The sequence below is a fragment of the Oncorhynchus nerka genome, linkage group LG10 (genome assembly GCF_034236695.1).
Source record: "Oncorhynchus nerka isolate Pitt River linkage group LG10, Oner_Uvic_2.0, whole genome shotgun sequence".
In the NCBI taxonomy this organism is placed as follows: domain Eukaryota; kingdom Metazoa; phylum Chordata; class Actinopteri; order Salmoniformes; family Salmonidae; genus Oncorhynchus; species Oncorhynchus nerka.
In genome coordinates, this window is record NC_088405.1 from 56,561,102 (window position 1) to 56,572,205 (window position 11,104).

At 42.0% G+C, this 11,104-nt stretch overlaps 1 long non-coding RNA gene across 1 annotated transcript; it reads right to left on the minus strand.

Moving 5' to 3' along the window:
- Positions 1 to 5,390: 5,390 nt before the first annotated feature.
- On the minus strand, positions 5,391 to 7,554 carry LOC115136425 (uncharacterized). The gene is made up of 2 exons (XR_003864619.2): positions 6,743 to 7,554; positions 5,391 to 6,512 (listed from the first exon to the last, which is right to left on the minus strand). It is a non-coding gene; the product is annotated as an uncharacterized LOC115136425 (long non-coding RNA).
- Between the last annotated feature and the right edge of the window lie 3,550 nt (positions 7,555 to 11,104).

An 11,104-nucleotide genomic window follows, 5' to 3' on the forward strand; every position in this document is an offset into this window, starting at 1 on the left:
CTCTCTGCCCTGCTGCCTGGAGGCTGAAGGAAAGGAACCCACATGTACTGTGCACCAGTCCAACTCAACATGTCATTTGGTCTCTGCCAAGTCCACCTAGATAGCATTGTCTTTTTTTGAGCTACGTGTGTTTTACATTTCATCTGCGGTGTACCCTCAATTACTGATATTGTAAGGCTGTAATTTTAAGATCTGTATTTTTTTTTATGTGACTGTTTTCGAGGACTACTCATGATATTTACTTGTAAGGGAGCGCAGACGGTGAGTGTCTGCCTCTGTGAGAATGTTTTATATCCCCCTCACACCATTACTCCACTTTTCTCCCATGTCTATTACTGTAGGCTACATGGACAGGCCAGATGATTGTAATGATGAAAGGGCCACCATGATTTGGTATTGCATTACAATAGCCAAACCTCTCACAACATCTTCTAGGAGCCAGATGGGACATCTATTGTCTGACTTAATGTTTATGCTAGATATTTTTATTTCAATGCCTAAGACGACACATACTATGAGGTACCAGTCGAGACTTGTATGATTTGAAGGTCTGGGACGGAGTCCCTCAAATCTTTACGAGATTGACAGACTATTTGCTGTAGTTCAGTTATTGCTATTATCAGTGGTAAAGGAAATCAGTGTGACTCATTTGGTAAAACATTTGACTCCATACTCTCCCTTTGGTCAAGTACTTGTTTGTTTTATTAGCTAGTAGCCTACAGTAGGTGTGCTTCAAAGATGGTAAAATTGTAATCTTTTCTGTCACATTCAGAATATTCAACTTGTTTTTTTGTGTTTATTTTAAGAGATATTATTTTAGTTATTGTTATGAGATTTGGCGTCTGTAAATAAAGTTGTGGTTTTGGGCATACTTTGGGATTCAATACAAGATATGCAGAGCTGTTGCTATAAGTCTTGTCTAGTCCTATCCTGACTAGCTAGGTTGCTTTGTAACCAACCAGATGTGAACTCTGCTGAAATAGTTTTTTATTTAACCAGGTAGGTAAGTTGAACAAGTTCTCATTTACAACCGCGGCCTGGCCAAGATAAAGCAAAGCAGTGCGACAACAACAGAGTTACACATGGGATAAACAAAGTACAGCCAATAACACACAATAGAAAAATCTGTATACAGTGTGTGCAAATGAGTTAAGGCAATAAATAGGCAGATAGTGGTGACGTAATTACAATTTATCAATTTACACTGGCGTGATCTGTGCAGATGAGGATCTACAAAAGAGCAGGAAAAACATATGGGGATGAGGTAGGTAGTTGGTTGCACGGGCTATTTACACAGGTTGTGTACAGCTGTAGTGATCAGTAAGCTGCTCTGACAGCTGATGCTTAAAGTTGGTGAGGGAGAACTTCAGTTATTTTTGCAATTCGTTCCAGTCATTGGCAGCAGATAACTGGAAGGAAAGGTGGACAAAGATGTTGGCTTTGGGGATGACCAGTGTAATATAAACTCAGCAAAAAAAGAAACATCCTCATTGTCAACTGTGTTTATTTTCTGCATACTTAATGTGTAAATATTTGTATGAGGGGGGGGGGATCAAAAGTAATCTTGTGTGGCCACCAGCTGCATTAAGTACTGCAGTGCATCTCTTCATGAACCGCACCAGATTTGCCATTTCTTGTTGTGAGATGTTACCCCATTCCTCCACCAAGGCACCTGCAAGTTCCCGGACATTTCTGGGGGGAATGGCCCTAGCCCTCAGCCTCTGATCCAACAGGTCCCAGACGTGCTCAATGGGATTGAAATCCAGGCTCTTTGCTGACCATAGCAGAACACTGACATTACTGTCATTCAGGAAATCACTCACAAAACGAGCAGTATGGCTAGTGGCATTATCATGCTGGAGGGTCATGTCAGGATGAGCCAGCAGGAAGTATACCACATGAGGGAGAAGGATGTCTTCCCTGTAACGCACAGCATTGAGATTGCCTGCAATGACGAGCTCAGTCCGATGTGACACACCGCCCCAGACCATGATGGCCCCTCCACCTCCAAATCGATCCAAAGTACAGGCCATGGTGTAACGGTCATTCCTTCAACGATAAACGCGAATCTGACCACCCCTGGTGAGACAAAACCGCGACTCGTCAGTGAAGAGCACTTTTTGCCAGTCCTGTCTGGTCCAGCGACGGTGGGTTTGTGCCCATAGGCGACGTTGTTGCCGGTGATGTCTGGTGAGGACCTGCCTTACAACAGGCCTACAAGCCCTCAGTTCAGCCTCTCTCAGCCTATTGCGCACAGTCTGAGCACTGATGGAGGGATTGTGCGTTCCTTGTGTAACTCGGGCAGTTGTTGTTGCCATCCTGTACTTGTCCCGCAGGTGTGTTGTTCAGATGAACCGATCCTGTGCAGGTGTTGTTACACGTGTTCTGCCACTGTGAGGACGATCAGCTGTCCGTCCTGTCTCCCTGTAGTCTTAGGTGTCTCACAGTATGGACAGCTGTGTCCTCATGCCTCCTTGCAGCATGCCTAAGGCACATTCATGCAAATGAGCAGGGACCCTGGGCATCTTTCTTTTGGTGTTTTTCAGAGTCAGAAGAAAGGCCTCTTTAGTGTCCTAAGTTTTCATAACTGTGAATTGCAGTGTTGTCTTGTGAGATCTTCAGGGTGGTGTTGTACAAACTGAGCTTTACCCCAAAGTCATTCTGTCCTTTTAAAACTTTCACAAAATACCAAGCCATTGGATATAAGCGAGGCAAAAATATACATGTCCTGTCCAAATTCAACCCTGAACCTATTCCTTAGGCACTTCTTGATCGAACAGAATTGTATGCAGTTTGGCTGTAACTCACCCTTTGCTAGGCAAGTTTCCATAACATATTGTACACTCCCATATGTATTTATTTAGACTGTGAAGATACAATATTCTTTTGGCTCTATACTCCAGCATTTTGGATTTGAGATCAAATGTTTCATGAGGTGACAGTACAGAATGTCACCTTTTTATTTTTGAGTATTTTCACATGTTTTACTGTTTAGAAATGAAGGCACTGTGTATATAATCCCCCATATTTGAAGGTGTCATAAGTTTTTGAACAAATTTATTTGTATTAAAGTAGTCAAATGTTTACTTGGTCCCATTGTTCCTAGCACTATGTCACGCTTGTTGACTACAAACTTGGATGCATCTGCAGTTTGTTTCGGTTGTGTTTCAGATTGTGTCAAATAGAAATGAATGGTAAATAATGTATTGTCATTTTGGAGTCCCTTTTTCTAGTTCCTCAGACTTTCTGATTATTCACGATTCATTCATTATCTGTATCATGGTAGCATCCACATCAATGGAGAAGTGTTCAGAAACCTATTCTTTAAATAAAAGTGACTCCAAAATGACAAAATACAATTGTTTACCATTAGTTTCTATTGGGCACAATCTGAAACGCAACCAAAACAAACTTTCAAAGCATGATGTAGTCATTGTGTGCTAAGAATATGGAACTCAATACTAAACGTTTGACTACTTTATAGTATTTGGAATTTGTCCAAATATCTATGACACCTTCAGATGGGAAGACTAGATAAATAAAGTGTTTGATTTGTAAACGGATACACTATATCCAAAAGTATCTAGACACCCCTTCAAATTAGTGGATTCGTCTATTTCAGCCACACCCGTTGCTGACAGGTATATAAAATTGAGCGCACAACCAATCGCCATAGACAAACATTGGCAGTAGAATGGCCTTACTGAAGAGCCCTGACTTTCAACGTGGCATCGTCATAGGATGCCACCTTTCCAACAAATCAAGAAATGGGTTTCTATGGCCGATCAGCCACACACAAGCTTAAGATCACCAATGGCAATGCCAAGCTTCAGCTGGAGTGGTGTAAAGCTCGCCTCCATTGGACTCTGGAGCAGTGGAAACACGTTCTCTAGAGTGATGAATCACGCTTCACCATCTGGCAGTCCAATGGACGCATGAAGAACGCTACCTGCCCCAGTGCATAGTGCCAACTGTAAAGTTAGGTGGAAGAGGACTAAAGATCAGGGGCTGTTTTTCATGGTTCGGGCTAGGCCCCTCCAGTTTCAGCATGACAATGCCCCCATGCACAAAGCGAGGTCCATACAGAAATGGTTTGTTGAAATCGGGTGGAAGAACTTAACCCTATCGAACACCTTTGTGATGAATTGGAACGCCGACTGCAAGCCAGGCCGAATCGCCCAACATTAGTGCCCAACCTCACTAATGCTCTTGTGGCTGAATGGAAGCAAGTCCCCGCAGCAATGTTCCAACATCTAGTGGAAAGCCTTCCCAGAAGAGTGGAGACTGTTATAGCAGCAAAGGGGAGACCAACTCCATGTTAATGCCGTTGATTTTGGAACGAGATATTCTCAGAGCAGGTGTCCATGTACTTTTGGTCACATAGTGTATGTATGAAAAAATGCATCATGGGGGGCACGCATCACCGGGTGCACGCTGCACTCGGTGTCAAAGGAAGGCCAATAACATCATCAAGGACCTCAGTCACCCTTCTAGCATAGACCGAGAGACTGAAAGAAGCAGTTTATCTCCATGTCATCACTGTTGAACAGCCATCACTAGCCGGCTGTCTGCCCGGTACTCTGCCCTGAACTTTGAGACTAATTCCCCATTTAGAGTCATTGAACACGGGTCACCTCATATTCTGTTGTTTACTCACTGTTTAAGTATATACTGTATTCTCGGGTTAGCCTTGGTAGTACGGCGCCCCTGGAGCAAATTAGGATGAAGTGCCTTGATCAAGGGCACATCAAAATGTTTTTTCATGTTGTCGGCTTGGGTATTCAAACTAGCGACCTTCGATTACTGGCCTAACGCTCTAACCACTAGTTTACCTGCTGCCATAACAGCTGCAAATCTGTGTATGCAACCAATAAACTTTGATTTGAAATACCCTCAAATAAGAGGTGACATTCTGTACTGTCGCCTCATTTGAAACATTTGATCTCAAAACCAAAATGCTGGAATATGGAGCTAAGTTAAATGTTTTAGCTTCACTGTCCAAATAAATATGTAGGGGAGGATACATCCACAAAGTTCTCTCAGATCTACATTTTGCCAAAATAACACTTCTCCTCAAACCCAAAATGTTCTCATTGTCTTCAACAGTGATCTTGTGACTTAGGTTAATTTTCAAAGACTACCCAAAAATAGGTTAATTTCCAAAGACTACCCAAACAGGTTTTTATTCCAAATGAATTACAAGTCTGTACTAGTTGAGTGAGACAAAAGTTCTGGGCAGAGCACTGTGTTCCTTGGACTTTATCTCCATCTGGTGGTACTATCACTGTACAACAGCATATCACATTCCAAGAAGTATAATCAAGGTTTTACAATAACACACGCCACTTATCAGACTCTTTCATGCAAAGAGTAAAAAAACAAACACTCACTTTAGTTTCAGTCCAAGCATATCATTTATTTTTGTTTTAATGAGAATTGAATTACTGTAACTGGAGTTGAAGTAGGCCTAACCCTTTTAGTGATATAATTGTATAACTTTACAGCCATCGGGAAAAAGTCTGAGCCAAACTGACCAATGGTTCCATATCAAAACAATGTATTTCTCACAGCTCGGTCAGTCATGCACCAAATACCACATTTCTCCTCCATGTTGCGATCTACTTCATCGTTCTGATTCGTAACTGGGTTTTACATGAACCACCAAAAAGAATGATACTCCATACTCCAAGAGCAGAGGTAGGCAACTTGTCTGAATGTCATACGATTTTATTTTTTTTAGACCAGATTAGATTATTATGGTGATTGGTGAAGGACATTGGACAAGAAGCTAATTCACAAAAAAAAAAAGTTGTCTTTACACCTCTATTCAGGGATACATAGAAGTTCACTAGTTCACAGTGAGAACTCCTTTGTCTAGTAACTCAAGGGTAAAAATGAAATACATTACAAATAGGCAGGGTTTAGGATTACTAAACTTCTAATTAGGACGTGCATGACAAATGAAAGTGTATCAGTGTATCTATCTATCATGTTTTAGAAAAGATTTTACAGACACTTTCACTTGCACCAAAACGAGACAGTGTTGTCGACCATCAAAGGCTAAAATAAAGTGTATTTGTCAAAAGAATATGTGAAACAATGAAAAAGCATAGGTCAACTCATTTTTAAGGGGCAGGTCTTGATGGGTAGGGCCTTCTCGTGTGTGCTTATGTTTCAGACTGTCTGGCTCCAAATCTATCCAACTTGCTCCCCTCCCGTTCAAAACCAGAACAGCAGCAGAGGTGCACCGTGTTCCCTCTATTTCCTTGGGACACCCACCTTCCCTCCGGGAAGAGCTAAACTACTGGTGATGCGCATGCTGCTATTGTAAACTTTGCAATGGGCACCTGAACTGGGTATGGTCCAGAACAAGTGGAATTTCACAAATGTGCACGATAGCTTCTTGAGGTCTGGACAGTCTGACAGTGTTTAGGCAACAGGAGAGATATTGATTGATATGGGGAGGCCATTGTTGTTCATGACGTCATCCAAGTCCTCATCCTCTATCACCACTGTAAAAAAATATATATATATATATTAAAAGCAGGAGTAAAGACATACAAGGTTCGTCTGATTCTGTATAATCATACAATTAAAATAAGTACATATTCTGGTCAGACTAACTTAGTTATTTTATCGATAAACCTAGAATGAAACTATATTTTAGACCAACTATATTTTCAGTTTCTTTCGTCTCAATTCTCGTTCCTTATCTTTTGCTTGCTTTATCTGCCGCACTCACCTCTCTTCGAACGTCCTATTTGCCCTAGCTTCGGGGCCCGTTGGCCTCGTCTCCGCTGGGGGGAGTCAAAGCTCAGCACACCCCTGTTGAATCGACTCCCCAAACCAGGCACCTCACCAGACTCGAGTGGGATTACTGAGCTGGGCTGGAGTACGCCAGAGGGGGGTAGAAACTCGGGTATTCCCGCTATTCCGTACATTTCCAGTGGTTGAGGTGCGCTTTCACGGTTCTTTCGGTTTTTCTCTGTCTCTAGAATTCTCGACACCTCAGCAGCGTCCGAGCGCTGCTTCTCCTTGTCCTTGCTTCCACAACAGTACAGCATGCAGGATACCGGCAGATATTTTAGTGTTGATGAGATAAATGTCGTTGTTCTTGGCTGAAGACGTAGTTAAAATGGAGAATGTGGTACATAACAAAACTCATAAAAATCAACTGAATACATTTTTCACACTTTGCCGGCACAGTATCCCTGCTGATCCACAACACATTTCTGCCATAAATGTCAGACTATTAAATTACAACATTCTAGAGGCAAATCAAAACGAAAAATATCAGCTCGTGAAACTGTCACACTAAATGTGTTGACGTCTGCAGACCAAGACGCTTGCTCGACCATTGCGCAAAACTTATCCCAAATGCATTTCCCCATCAATATTGTTTCAGTATGATTCACTTTTCAGTTAATCTGGTAAAATATTGGTGTACATTATTTCAAACCTTTTCTATAACTAGTGGTCATTGAAGAGAGTCCTCTTCACATACCCCCCAATTGCGATGTGTTGTTGTGATTTTACAGTTGAACATATGCCCACTCCCAGTACGTACAGTTTCGACGTCTTAAAGGTGTAGACCGTCAATGATAAATGCGTTATTACAATCCGGGATTTCCCAAACCAAAACCTGATAGCGTCATGATGAACGAATTGAAGTTGCAGGAATTGTGGAAAAAAAAAAAACACAAAAAAAAATCGATGTATGAGTATGAGATTACTCACACACTCGTATTTATGGAATTCCATTACAAACAGGCAAATAATAAAGAGACTAAAGAGGTTGTGAATCTGATCATAGTCACAGCATTAAACAAGTGCCTCCATTTAGCTGACTGGGTGGAGTTAGAAGAGACATTGTTCGGGCAGACACAGTCACAGAATAGGCCTGCATATTTCAGACATCTGGCCTTATTCATTTAGATGTGTTACATCGGTCTTTCTGTTTGTATGAGTCATCAAACTTCTCTGATGAAAGTAATATCCTGCTTCGCATGGTGAGAGAATGTTGGAAAGACTTGGTGTGGTACATTGCAGGACTAGCTGTTTTATTGTTGTTGCAACACACTAATGTCCAACATGTCTGTCCATTCACTCCCCTGCTGCAATTATAGCCCACGTGTGAAAGGACTTGTCAAAGTAGTAGGACAGTTCTATGTTTGATTATCACATCTCCATTATTAATGTCCTTCCTGGACATCCTCAGTTCCTGGAAATGAGAGGTCGATAAAAGGGGAAAATGCAATGAAGTGTTTTGGTGTTGTGACCCTAATATCTTCCTGAACATGTTGGGTGCACAAGAGTTCAAATGCTAATCAACATTTTTTAAGTCACTCTAATAAAATTATTCTGAGGTAAGTTAATCAAATATTTGGTGATTTAGAAACATTTATTTATAATCAGTTACCCTGGTACGCCCTTTTTCTAAAAACAACATACTTGTACCAGCAATTGGACATTGTTCTTAGGTCAGACTAGTTACCCAGCCTGGTTTCTTTTACTTTTACATCCTTTAGCAGTCACTATTATCCAGAGTGACCTATAAGAGCAATTAGGGTTAAGTGCCTAGTTGATCTGGGGATTTGAACCAGCAACTTTTCAATTACTGGTATAGCACTCTAAACCGCTAAGCTACCTGCTTAGCAGTTAAGAATAGATGCAACATAGTAAACATAAATCAGGGGCACCCAAATTAGTACGATATTTAACACGAACAACTAGCAACCCAAAGGTTGCGTGTTCGAATCTCATCACAGACAACTTTAGCATTTAAGCAACTTTACAACTACTTTCAACATTCTAGCTACTTTGCAACTACTTAGCATGTTAGCTAGCCCTTCCCCTAACCCAGGGGTGCCCAACCAGTCGATCGCAATCTACTGGTCTATCGTGGAGTGCTTGCCAGTCGATCGTGAGATGATTATATATCTACTAAAATTCAGCCACACAATGCCTATAATCTCTGTTTTAATGTTTCGACAATCCTCCATTCACAGCAATGTCTGAAAAGTCACGTGATTTACGTAAAATATGACCCGTCCCTGCCCACTTATTTACGTATGCTTAGTTAGCGCGGTCAGATGCCGCCCGCCAACTCCAAGTCGAGGTAACAGTGATGATAGGCAGGTAGCTAGCTAGCAAACGTTGTAGTCAGATTCGTTGTTAAATTGTTCTTAAGTTGTGTGGTCGAGAGCACCAATAAGGAGTGAAGGGAAGAATACAAAGAAAAAACAGATAATGGGTCATTTCCACAAATTATTATTTTATTTTATTATTATTTTTTCGTCATGTCAAACTCAAAATGTGTGTGTCTCATCTGCCAAAATAGCATCGTTATCCCAAAGAAAAGTAACATAGAACAACAGTTTAAAACCACACAAAACCCAGGAAATAGATTTCCAGCAAAGACTGAATTACGAAGAAGAAAGGTACAAAAACTAAAAAAACAACTGACAGCGCAGCATTTGGGAAGGCGGCAACATCTTATCGTGTGAGTCGGGTTCTTGCTAAGCATAAAAAGTCATTCAAAGATGGGGAGGCAATCAATGAAGCATTTATTGAGGCTGCCATCAATGACATTCAGTTGTCCAGAAAAGCGGTGACAAAAAGATGTGAGGGAATAGCAGAGAACCTTGAGAATCAACTGAAGAAGGATATTGACAACTGCGAGTGTTATTCCCTCCAGTTTGACGAGTCCACAGATATGGTAGGTGTGGCACAGTGATGCATTTAAAAAAAAACATGATTATTTTATACATTTTACCCCCTAATTTCGTGGTATCCAATTGTTAGTAGTTACTATCTTGTCTCATCGCTACCACTCCCATACGGGCTCGGGAGAGACGAAGGTCGAAAGCCATGCATCCTCCGGAACACAACCCAACCAAGCCGCACAGCTTCTTAACACCGCACGCATCCAACCCGGAAGCCAGCTGCACCAATGTGTCGAAGGAAGCACTGTACACCTGGCTAGTGTGCACTGCGCCCGGCCCACCACAGGAGTCGCTAGTGCGCAATGAGACAAGGATATCCCTACCGGCCAAACCCTCCCTAACCCGGACGACGCTAGGCCAATTGTGCGTTGCCCCACAGACCTCCCGGTCACAGCCGGCTGCCCAGAGTCTCTGGTGGCACAGCACACAAGGGGCAAATATATTTTTCAAGCTTTTATGAGGTTTGCTAACAAATTCCAAATGACCATTTTGTAAGCTTGTTTTCATTCCTACCTATGGGGCATCCGCTATGGTAGGCCGCATTAGTGGGTTCGTTGCATTGTGCAAACAGGATGATTCTTTCCCGGATTTCCTTAGTTATTACTGCGTAATTTATCAACAAGCTTTGTGCAGGAAGATGTTAAACATGAAAAAAGGTGATGGATGTTGCGATGAAGATTGTGTGTTCTACTCAAGCAAGAAGCCTACAGCGGAGGCTATTTCGGGCTCACTTAGAAGAGACTGAAGTGGTGCACACAGGCCTGCTGCTGCACACAGATGTGCCTGTGGCTGAGCCGAGATACATTTTTAGGGAGATTCAGTGACTTGATGCCTGAAATCAAGGAGTTTCTCAAGGTCTCCAAACATGCAGAATATGCACAGCTAGAGGACACACAGTGGCTCCTGGATTTAGCTTTTCTCACTGACCTAACTTACATGCTTAATGAATTAAATGTAGAGCTGCAAGGAAAAGGCCAACGTAATCGACATGATCAGCTCTGTGAACACTTTTCAATGCAAACTACAACTGCTCACAAGAAAGCTGCAACGTAAGGACCTGCACTTCTTTCAACACATGCATTCAGAACTTGAACGTCAGGGCAAGGACACAGCACAGCTTGACAGTGCATGTTATGTGGAGCAAGTCCAGAGCATCTTATCTGAGTTTGACAGTCGTTTCACTGACTTTGCATCACTTGAGCCTATTGCCACTTACAGTACATGTGCTTTCCGTTTGGCACAGACATAAATCTGGAGGTCATTGAATCCAAAAATGGAATCACCTTTTCAGTTGGACACGACAATAGCAGAAACTAAATTTCTCACCCTTCAAAATGACATTCAGCTGAAATCCAGGGCAACCACTGAGAAAGGAAGAG